The following is an 11,807-nucleotide window of genomic DNA, read 5'->3' on the forward strand; positions in this document are numbered from 1 at the left end:
TGACTTTTGGTGGGTTATCTCCATCCCTGGTTTCTCATGCCGTTGGGGTTCATATGATAGCACCCAGGGGAAATCCTTTTTTATTCTTTCTTTCCTTTTGAACAGCCAAGATTAGGGATGCTTTCATGGCTTTTTCTAACAACTGCATATTGGCAAAATCCACAAACTGATCTTTCCTTGGAACCATAACATTAATAGAAAGCAAAATAAAATAAAACAGATCCTGACTGCTTTGGTAAAATTAGGGATTGGTGATGGATGGGGTGGCCTGGCACAGTGCCTGGTACAAATTGGTACTCAATAAATATGTGCTGAATGAGTGGAAGAATAACAATTACCAATAACCTCCTAATGTATGACAAAGCAACTTTTTGAATCGTCCTGTGATTCACATTTTATTCCCAAAGGGGTCATTTAAGTAATTCAACGATTATTTACTAGGCACCTAGCCCATGTAAAGCTGTAATATCCACTCTAGGGAATACTAAAATGGATAAATCATAATATAATACAAACTGATAACCAAATTATCATAACATTTGCATGAGTACTAACGTAAAGTGGAAAGAAAAGGCTATGAAGAGATCCAGATAAAGTTGGTGTAAATGTCATTACTAGTTATCCCTGCTGTGGCTAGCATACATGACTGGCACAGTGACTCTCAATTTACTCCTCAATAAAAGCTCTTAGTTATTCACTGCCATTGCCAAGTGCCTTCTACATGGTACTTGGTTTCTATTTTCCAATTCGCACAACAGTCCAGCATGGAAAGCATCACTGTCCTCACTTCATAAATGGGGAAATGGCAGCTCAGAGAGGTCAAGAAGAAAAATTTCTCGAAGTCATAGAGCTACTCAGCTCTAGATCCAGTGTTTCACACTGCTGCAAGGGAAAGACCTAGTGAGTTCCTGCCTCCGTTTCTCTCTTCGTTCTGCAGCCCAGACCCTTCGCTCTGAACAGCTCAGGCTGTGCCCTCCAATCCCCTCACCTCTACTCACCAACTCGTCTCTCAAGACAGGACTTAAGAAACACGAGTGCCACTCTCTGAAACTCTGCTCCAAGTTACCTCCAAAGCTTGTCTGGGAGAAACAAGAGTTCCAGGTTTCTTTCTTGTCCCTAACATCAGTCCCCACATGATCATTTCCACCCTCTTGTAGCCAGTGCCCGGGCTGTACCTGGATTGTCTAGTTGTCTAGTCTCTCTGGGACTGGAATCCTCTCCTTGAACTCCAGCTAGGAGTCTGAGGCACTGCTACCTGACAACAGAGTTCACTGCAAGTCTCCTGGCATTTTCTGCTTGGATCCCTTGGGCCTGCAGATGCCCTAACATGGAACACGAGGTCTTTGATGATGGGCCTCCTGCTTACCTGTCCAACCTCACCTTTATCCCCCACACCTCAGTCAGGCTGAGCTACTACGGATCTCTGAATTTGATCTGTCCGTTTCCCCACATAGGACTTGGCATAAATTACTCCCCCATCAGGATATTTTTCCTCACTCTTCTCCTGCTTTCTGGGTTTGCTCTTATTCAGAGCTTAACTTAGAAATCCACCTCCTCCAGGAAATTGTCCTAGGTTTTCCCAAGGCACTCTAGGTTTGCTCCTCAGTCTCCTTCCTAGGCTAAGAGCCATTCGAGGCCATCACCATTGTATTTCCAGAAACTTAAGCCAGGACTGGCATACTGCAGACACTTAACAAATACTTTTTCATCGATATAAACCTACTCAGAAGGCAATTTACAAAGACCATAAAAATCAAACAAGTAGCACTGGGATGACATTGATTTCCAGTTCCCTATTCTTTGATTCAGTAATTTCCCCCTTGATGCAATATTCTAACATACTAGCTGACTCTTGTGAATCTTTTAGGCAACGATGAGAATTTTAGTTCTAGTGCGTGAGAACGTTAAGTCCCTCCTATTGGGGGAATTATTACCACTCACAGTTATTGCAAGGACTTACAGAGTACATATAATGGTGTGATTTGCAGGTGTGGAATCTGGGACCTAGACAAGTGTCACATGCTGTTGTAATGAGCCTCATTAATGGAAGATTTGAACTTATGCTCAAATTATATTTCTACTGAGATAGAATGTCAACATTTCAGGTATGTTGTTAATTGAGATGATTCTATGTCTGTAAGTCTTTATGTATGACAAAGCACTTACTGGAAATTTTAGAAATTAGGTAGCGATATTCCTAGGGAAAATGTCTGTCTTGCCACCCCTCTGTGTCTGTAGTGTGGGCCATCATTTTGCTGTGTCTCCAAGCAATGCCATCTGAGAAGGGAGAGGATCTTTGTCTGGGAGTGGTGATGGCAAACTCAGAAGATGGAATGAGTATCCCATGCAGCATGGAGCCATTGCAAAAGGCCTGGAACGCTGTCCAAAATGTGGTAAGAGTTTTCTGGCCACATTCTCAAATGATTGGGAACATGTCATTCTTTTATGCTTTGTGGAAGTCTACTGCGTTGCTGCCATCCTTTAAATAAAAGTGTCTTCCTTTTAGTGGAAGGAAGGGATTTCTTCGTTTTATGTTGAATTGTGTTCCTTGAGGCTGAATTTGCACAGAATGCTTTCTTAAATAAGCAATTCCTGACTGTATCTTTGAAAGAAAGCAAAAGAAGAGAAAGGTCAAGTTTTCTGGCACACATCGGCTAGCACTAATTCATTCCACGTTCATTCACTCAGGTGAGGTTTTAGAAACCTGGATTGTGCCAGACACCGTGCTGGACACTAGAGACTGAGGTGGGCAGTGAGCAAGGCACCATCACAGTTCCCAAAAGGCACTGGAGTCCCGGGAGTGGGGAGTGGAGGGAGTTGGTGGCCACTGACCTGGGTGAGTTCTTCCTTTTGACCAAGTCTTTCTTTCTGGATTCAGAAGGCAAAACGGCCCAACAAGAACAATACAAGGAACAAAATCTTTTGTTCACTTAGCTCTCTAATTTTCTTCTTAAATAACCTGATAACTCTCAGGTGCAATCAGCAGATTCCTGATCTTTGGTGAGGGAAGATGTCATAAATTGCCACCCTGCCAGGAAAGCTTGGGCACGTGTGACTACTTTCCACTCTGCTTGCATTCCCCGTGAGACTTCTGTGCTTGCATGCATTCCTGTATAGAGCAGCAGAGAGACATTTCATTCTTGGATGAACTCGGGAGAGGTGAATTACCCTCCACATTTTAGACATATGAATTATTCTTTAGTCTTCTTTATAATATAAAGGGAAATACATTTCATCCCATGCAAATACATATTCAACCTTTTTTATTTAATTGAGTGCATGAGTCAGTCTCCTATTCTATTTTTATTTACTTATTTGGTAGTTTTGAGGAAATTTCTCCATTTTACTAACCACTTTAAAATCCTTCTTTGGATTAAGATCAACATCTGAGGCTAGAATTTAAACCCCAGAAAAGGTAGTAAGTAAAGAATCTTTAATTTATGAAACTGAACAAGTTGACTTATCCAAACATCTCTAGGGCTTTAATGGGGGATATCTATAATTCTCTGAATTGTATTCCTTTCACAGTGATATTTTGTAATTCCATTCTATTACCCTTGCTTAACATTAATGAGATAAAAAGATCACATTATGGCGATTGATGTTCTTCAAATTGAATGCACGTTTCCATGTACAAAGCTGTCTGCTAATTTAAAAAACATAGCATGTAACATAGAATCATGACCATGGTCATCACTCAGCTGGGACCAGATAGCATTTTTTATCTATTCATTGGATTTAACAAGGCATGAGATGGAAGCAGAATACAAAGTGTGGGTAGATTATCCCATATCCCTCCTTTTGGCCAATTCTTGGCAATCTCAGCAAGGAAACTGAGGCTTCATGTTTCCATGGAAATAAACCTCAAGGTCAAAGGGGCATATGGAAGGTCAGACAATGACAAAGGAACATCTGAGAGGCCATCTGGATGAGTGACCTGACATAATTAGTCATTAATCCCACTCTGGGGAACAATAGAGCTGGCAGAGAGTGTGTTTGGGCTTTGATCGTGGTCTGGGTGATCTCATGGGGAAGAGGGAAAAAAGCTCCACTTGGTAACTAAGCAGATTACCCCGGCATGCTATTAACTAAAGACGGCGTGGCCGAGGAGACCAGTGGGATACGCATTTTACATATTAGACTACATTTCCCTTTACTTACCACAGGCCCCTCTAGGGCCATGTGGCTTTCGGATTAGCTTCTGGGTAGCATTTTTTACAGTTTACAATGGAAAGAGAGCAAGAGTCCCAAAATGCTTTGCTTAAAATTCTCAGGCAACAGATGGGAAGATAGCTGGAGAGCCAACGGCATTAGCCAGCTTGGTTTACAGGTGTCAATATTTACTAAGCAAAGTTTGCCATGGTGCCTTTTGGGAAAAAGCAGAGAGAATAGTTAATCAGTAAAACAATAGCAATCAGTCTGTTGTCTGTTTTTAGCCGAATGGTTAGAATTATAAGTTGCCTTAAATGGTAAGAAGTACTCATTGGCTTCTGTCTTTCTCTTTGGTTCTTTTTCATGTTTATTAGTCTTTGCTGACTGATCAGTTACCCCTCACGTGTAGCTGGAATCCCCCTATTTGAAGAGTTGGTGATGTTTTGAGATTGACCGTGTGCATTTTTGTAGGATGTGAACATGCTAGCAGTCTTTACAAATGCATGTATTTCGGCACCTGCTGAAATCACCCTCTGTGCCCCCAGGGATAACTGATTATACTTGCTGTGTAAAGAATGGTGGCCAGATGAGGTAGTAAATATATTGGACCAAAGTCTCTTTATTAGAACAGCTTTTTGAAGAACGAAATTTAAAAGTCATTGTGAGGTTTTTTTAATTTTGAAACCAGAATCTGATTAGTCGTTTGGGTGGCATATTCTGGTAAATTACGCATGGGGCAGTGGAAAATTTCACTGGGCTGAGCGTGGGGGAGCTGGCACATATTGTCGCCCTAACTCGGCCGCTGATTTGCCGTGCCATCATTTTGTGAGCATGTCTTCTTCGGTGAAAGGATGAGTTGTGGTGTATCAGGGATAGCAAATATTCCCTCTCTTGTGATGCCAACGATGATTGGTCGGTAGTGGCTGCCTACACATCCACGGAACATCGAGAAGGACTCCGAGCGGTGTCTGTGCTTGGTGGGAAAGAATGCTTAGCTGGGTGTCTGCCCTTGGTGTGGGAGTTAAATATGTATATCTCCAGATTTGCTCATCTTATACATCACTTCCGGTTCCATTTTAGAGAACCTGGGGAGGAGGCTGAAACGATCTAACGTTGTGGCGCACACGGCTGTTACTGTTATTCTCAGTAGTCGTGGCACTAGCACCCACGGCAACCCAGACCCTCGCATTGGGTATGGTCCAGAAGTGATAGGGATGAAAACATCAAGTTGGCTTGGTTGCCAATATTTAACTCTATTTCTTCAAGTAGAAGGTGGGTGCCTAAATCACAGAATGTACTGACAAAATTAAGATGTCCAGTCAAGGCTGAATGTAACTAATGACAGAATATAGCTCTTAGGTAGCGCCATAGACAATTGTTACTTGGTCATGCTGCTTCTTTCCATTAGAAAGGTGAATTTTGAAAGTGTGCGTTGAAAACTTTAACTATAAATTCAGCTGTGTTTTGAGTTGACTAATATCCTCGAAGACTGCTCAGAGTGGCTAGACGTAGATAATACAGCTACATGTCCAGGGACGTTTCAAGGCCCGATGAGAAGTGTGGCATACAGAGCTTTCAAGATCTCTTTCTAGATTGCTTGCACTGAGAATGAAATGGAACTGAACATCCAGGATTTTGTCCTCCCTCCTTGTCCCTTCAATCTGTTACATCGGGAGTCTGTTTCTCTGCTGACATGTTAATTCACATGAGTGATTTACTTAAGCATTTCCGCCGATGCAAAAGATTTCTGAATTCCCTTCTATGATTAGAAAGTACCTAAAATCAGCATGAAATATAACTCGAGTTATATCATCATAATAGCTTGAGTTATTCAAGGGAGTATCCTAATATATTTTATTTATGGAATGTCTACATGTGAGAATTTTACAAAGGGAGTTTCAGGTGCTTAAAAAATTTTTGACACTCAATTTTCACTAAAACTCGGCTTATTATGAGTTTGCCTAATCATTCTCATCTTTGAGTCTGTGAGTTCTAGGAAACAAAGTTGTCTGAAGACACCCCCATTTGGGAAGAGCTGGAATTTGCTTCTTCGGCTCACGCTCCCGGGTGTGCAGCTGCTTTAGCTCTTTACTAGAGAAGTTCACAAGTAGAGAATAATGTGCTTCACATGCTCTCTTTCCGCCCAACTTTATTGTGGTATAATTGACAAATAAAATTGTAAGGTATTTAAAGTTCACAGCAGGATGATGTGATATGTAAATATATGGTCAAAGGATTTGCACCATCTTGTTAATTAACACATCCATCACCTCACGTATTTATATTTTTCTTTTCTTTCTTTTTTTTTTTTTTTTTTGGTGAGAACATTTAAGTTTTACTCTCAACAAATTTCAATTATATAATACAGTGTTGTCAACCATGTTTTTTTTTTTTGACGTTTCACCATTTAATATTCAAAACCTTTAAGTAATAACACTCCCAGTACAGATATGTAACCCTGTATAGTCATCCTGTTTTGTTTCTTTTTTAAAGTTTTTATTTAAGTAATCTCTACACCCAGCGTGGGGCTTGAACTCACAACTCAGAGATCCAGAATTGGTTGCTCTTCCAAGTGAATGAGCCAGGTACCCCTCTAGTCATTATGTTTTACATTAGATCTTCAAACTTTGTTCATCTTAAGCTGGCAGTTTGTACCCTTTTACCAACCTCTGCCCTTTCCTTAACCACCCCCAGACTCTGGCAACCACTCTTCTGTCCTCTGAGTCTATGAGCTTAACTTTTTTTCTTTTAATTCCATATGTAAGTGATATTACGTGGTATTTGTCTTTCTCTGTCTGGTTTATTACACTTAACATAATGTTTCAAGGTCCAACTTTGTTGTTGCAAATGGCAGGACTTCCTTCTTTTTCATGGCTGAAAAATATTCCTGTGGGGGTGGAGCATGGGTGTGTGTGTGTGTGTGTGTGTGTGTGTGTGTGTGTATGAAAAGTCTTATGTATATGTTTGGCAGAGATTCACAAAAATCTCAGAAAAAATTTCACAAAAATCACACAAAAATTCACAATAAATTCCAGAAATTGTATTAGTATCCATATTTTTGTTTCTGTAAGATTGATTCAAATAGTATTCAAATGTCTCTGTAATTGAGAACTTCCACTAAAATATTTTCATCAGAAAACTCATAAAAAAATTCTATCACTGTTGGTAAAAGCTTCCAAAGTTTTTCTTCTATGACAGTCAGAGAAAATGGCTCACATTATTTGCTCCATTGCTTTGGAATGAGTGTCCAGGTCTGCTAAAAATAATTGAGACATTCGAACATGGCCCTTTGAGTTCTTCTGACAATGAAATGCTAGCATCTTCTGTCATTTGTTCTGCCACTCTTCTTCAAAACTCGATTCTTCTTTCTATGAAATAATTAATGGCTTATTTCATAATTTCTGTGGACCAATCAAGGAATGATTTTAAAGCTTGATGTTTTGACTGTTCATTGTTCAAGGAGAATACCAGCTCTTTGTAAATATTTCTTTGCATCTGATTAACCTCATTTATAACTTAATGACAGAAAAAAAATTTTCAGGAAAGAAAAATTTATACAGCCATTGCTGTTTATTTCATCTACTGCTTAGTTAGAGGACTGTGTAGAACCCTAGGGGTTGCAAACGCCTATTAACACCGGAAATAAGCTCAAAGGATTTCAACCTGTTGGGAACTTTCACCCGTAAGTTGAGCTTACACGCATAACTAAGTCTGCGTAGGTTAAAGGATAGCTCTAAAACTGGGAACTCTCCGTGTCAACTTCCATGTAGGAAACTATGCTTATTAAAGGCTAAGTAACAAAAATACATTCATTTAAAGCTTTCACATATATCATGAAAAGTCAACAGCCACCACGGTAATTGTTGGAACTTAGACAAATAACAGATTTGAGGGAGAAGTGTTTTTATCACTGACATTTTTAAGAATTCTCCATTTGAGGGGCGCCTGGGTAGCTCAGTCGTTAAGCGTCTGCCTTCTGCTCAGGTCATGATCCCAGGGTCCTGGGATCAAACCCCGCCTCGGGCTCCCTGCTCAGCAGGGAGCCTGCTTCTCCCTCTCCCACTCCCACTGCTTGTGATCCCTCTCTCGCTGTGTCTCTCTCTGTCAAATAAATAAATAAAATCTTTACAAAAAAAAAAGAATTCTCCATTTGAGGTGATAATGAAAAGTGAAATAATTTTTTTGTCGGTTTTATTATTTTTTTTAAAAATTCTTTACGATATACGCCCCCCCCATACGCCCCTTAATTGCCTGTGCCCAGGGCTGACCATTTCTCCTCCTGCCCTGGATGCTGAGTGTGCTGAGGGCTGCCTCCATCACAGGGCAGTTTCATCCCACCACACTCTTGAAGTGTGAAAGATCTTGAGGATTCTTAGCCCAATCGGCAAGAAGATTATGGAGATTTTAATATAGTGAGATGCAAATTGTTTCCCAAATTATTGGGATATAATTGGTATCAGTATCTCCACTTCCTCAACTCTTTTTTCTTTTTGTCCCATGGACCTCACATGTGATTGAATGGTAAGGCCAGCTGCCCCCTTTTAAGTATAGTTTCATAGTCATAATTTTGTCACTTTCCCAGCAAAGCACAGATCTTCTTCCCACCTCATTATACTTTATCACAGGACCATCTCTCTTCAGTTCTTAATTTTTGCAGTTCTCTCGAATGTATTTTCAATTGCTCCATTTGACTGTAGCATTCTATATTTATCATTTGTATTAGCTTCTTAGTACATTCAACAAATCCATCAAATCCAAATCTCACCGAATAAATACAAATTTCTCACTCTACTTTTCAGAGAAGCCTTCCCAAATCCCTGAGTAGAATTAACTCCTTCCCTCACTACGATACCAAATGGTTTTTTCTGACACCTCTATTGTAGATCTTAACATAAATACCAGGGGCACCTGGGTGGCTCAGTCGGTAAGCGTCTGCCTTCAGCTCAGGTCATGATCCCAGAGTCCTGGGATCGAGCCCCGCGTCGGGCTCCCTGCTCTGCTGGAAGCCTGCTTCTCCCTCTCCCACTCCCCCTGCTTGTGTTCCCTCTCTCGCTGTCTCTCTCTCTCTCTGTTAAATAAATGAAATCTTAAAAAAAAACCATAAATACCATAATGATTTCTTATATATAATTTTTTATTTTTCCCTTAGCATGTGAACTACAGAACAGGAAACTTTCTTCTCTCTCCAACATCTTGTACTGCTTGAGATGGAGTCAGTGATAATAAATTATTTTGAATAATGAACAAATGAAGATTTAAGTTGGTGTTGTCTAGGACTAACTCACCACGATCTTCATGGGGATTTTTCCAAATATATTCCCCTTTTCTTCCTCAAAAAATCATACACTGACATATATAATTAATACTGTCATATTTCCAGGCAATAATTTTTGTCCTATCATGTAAATATTCTACACCTTTACCTGCACGTAGGTCAGAATTGTCAAGTCCCTGACAATCAGAGAGGTTGGTTGTCAGGGGTGGTAGTACAGCACCCAACATGGTACTAATGGATACAAGCCATTTCAGGCTTTTGAAACCAAATAATAGCAACTGGTGGCTCAAGTAGGAACTGGAGAGAGGCAAATGGACCAGAAGATAAAAGACTATATTGTTGGCTTATCTGACTAAGAAAACATGTACTTTCTCAACACTATCTAAGACACAATGCATTTGCAAGCAAGATCATATTTTTAAATTAATATTCTTTGTTGATAGGCCTTGCTTATTTTATTGACAGATGTTTTGGATTTCTCTGGTAATACACTTCAAGAGAAAGTGCCAGGCTAGATATTTCTTCGTGATATGCTTGAGTGATTACCGTCATTGAACAATTTCCTGCAAGAAACAACTATGAACATAGTACTCAGTTCAGTGCTAGGAAATACAAAAACACTATATGACATAGTCTTCCCCTGAGGCTAATGATCTTTTGCAGGAAGATATGGCATATTAGGGAATGATTTGAAAACAATGCAGGGTGTAGAGTAGTATTAAATCATGTAATACAGGCTCTTTGTACTAGCTTGGACTAGAGAGTATTGGGAGAAGATTCTCTATGGGCTGTGAAGTTTCTGCATGTCTTTCAAGCAGAGGCACTGACTGCCTTTGTTCTAAATTATCTTTTCAAAGACTGGAAGATAAAGATAGTGTCTTCCTCTGGGGCAAAGAACAGGCTTGCCTGTTATAAAAGATTTGGGTTACTTGGGGCGCCTGGGTGGCTTAGTCGTTAAGCGTCTGCCTTCGGCTCAGGTCATGATCCCAGGGTCCTGGGATCGAGCCCCGCATCGGGCTCCCTGCTCCGCGGGAAGCCTGCTTCTCCCTCTCCCACTCCTTCTGCTTGTGTTCCCTCTCTCGCTGTGTCTCTCTCAGTCAAATAAATAAATAAAATATTTAAGAAAATAAAAAATAAAAGATTTGGGTTACCTAAGATCAGGATTTCTCTCATGTAACACAATCTGCTGCATGTTTGGGCATCGATTTCTTTCTCTCTGTGGAACTTGGGAACAAGAAAATGTAATGCAAATATAATGATACTCAGGATGCTTGCTGTGTCATGAGTAATACAGTCCTTCATCTCTGATCCAAGAGTCTCATGTCCTCTGCCAACACCTATGAAATTATGGCAGGCTAATTTGTAAGCTTGCAAGTAGTGCAATGTCTTGGGATCTTTACAGCTCTTGACAGAGACTAGGAAGAAAGCTTTATGGAATCAATAGGATTAGAGCTATACATGAAAAATGAGTATGGTGTGGTAGGGAAGGAATGCTATTCACCAAATAGTGAACTATGTAAAATGGGCTCAGATTTTGGAGGTTCTTAAATCAAGTTAAGTGGTTGGATTTGTTCTTATATACTGTATATTTTTGAAGAGGGTGATAAGATGAAAGCAATATTTTAGTAATATTGGTCTGTGTATTAGAAAGGAGGAGAGAGAATCTAAAATCATGGAGACCCATTAGGAATTGTAGCAATCTTCTAAGTGTAAGATTACAGGGAGTGAACTTGATAAAATTGATATAGAAAGAGAGGGAATATGAGAGAAGACAAAAAAGTAATAGGAAACTATAGCTTCTTATTCTAGGTTAAGCCTTTCAGTGACTAATGGTGAGATGAGTTTTAAAGTTAGATAATATTAGCAGTGTGATCTTAATCTAGTTATTTACTCTCTGAATCTTAGTTTTTGGCATTAAAAACTTCTATCCCACACGTGTTATTATCACGATTAAAAAAAATAATGTCAGTGAAAGTGAATAGTCTTCATTCTGCAGCTGTCTCAATCAAATAATACAAATAAGGGGTAGGATAAGAAATAGTATATTTTGGTAAAAGTTGTTGATTTTAAGCTGGATGCTTTTACCAAGTCATTCCTAGAGAAGGGATTTGATTATTTCAAGGTAAGGAAAATAAAGAATAAAATTATATTTAAGAAAATTTTATTAACAACTGTGTAATCAATTAAAACACAGGAGAAGAAAAGTCTTTATTAGCGGCGGGTGGAGGGGGCAGATAATTGCTTTGGATGACCTAGACTAAGATTATCACTTACAAGTCACAAAGATCATGTCTTTGGTTTTGGGGGGTTTTTTTTCTTTCTTTCTTTCTCTCTCTTTCTTTCTTTCTTTCTTTCTTTCTTTCTTTCTTTCTTTCTTTCT

Source organism: Neomonachus schauinslandi, chromosome 8 (genome assembly GCF_002201575.2).
Source record: "Neomonachus schauinslandi chromosome 8, ASM220157v2, whole genome shotgun sequence".
In the NCBI taxonomy this organism is placed as follows: domain Eukaryota; kingdom Metazoa; phylum Chordata; class Mammalia; order Carnivora; family Phocidae; genus Neomonachus; species Neomonachus schauinslandi.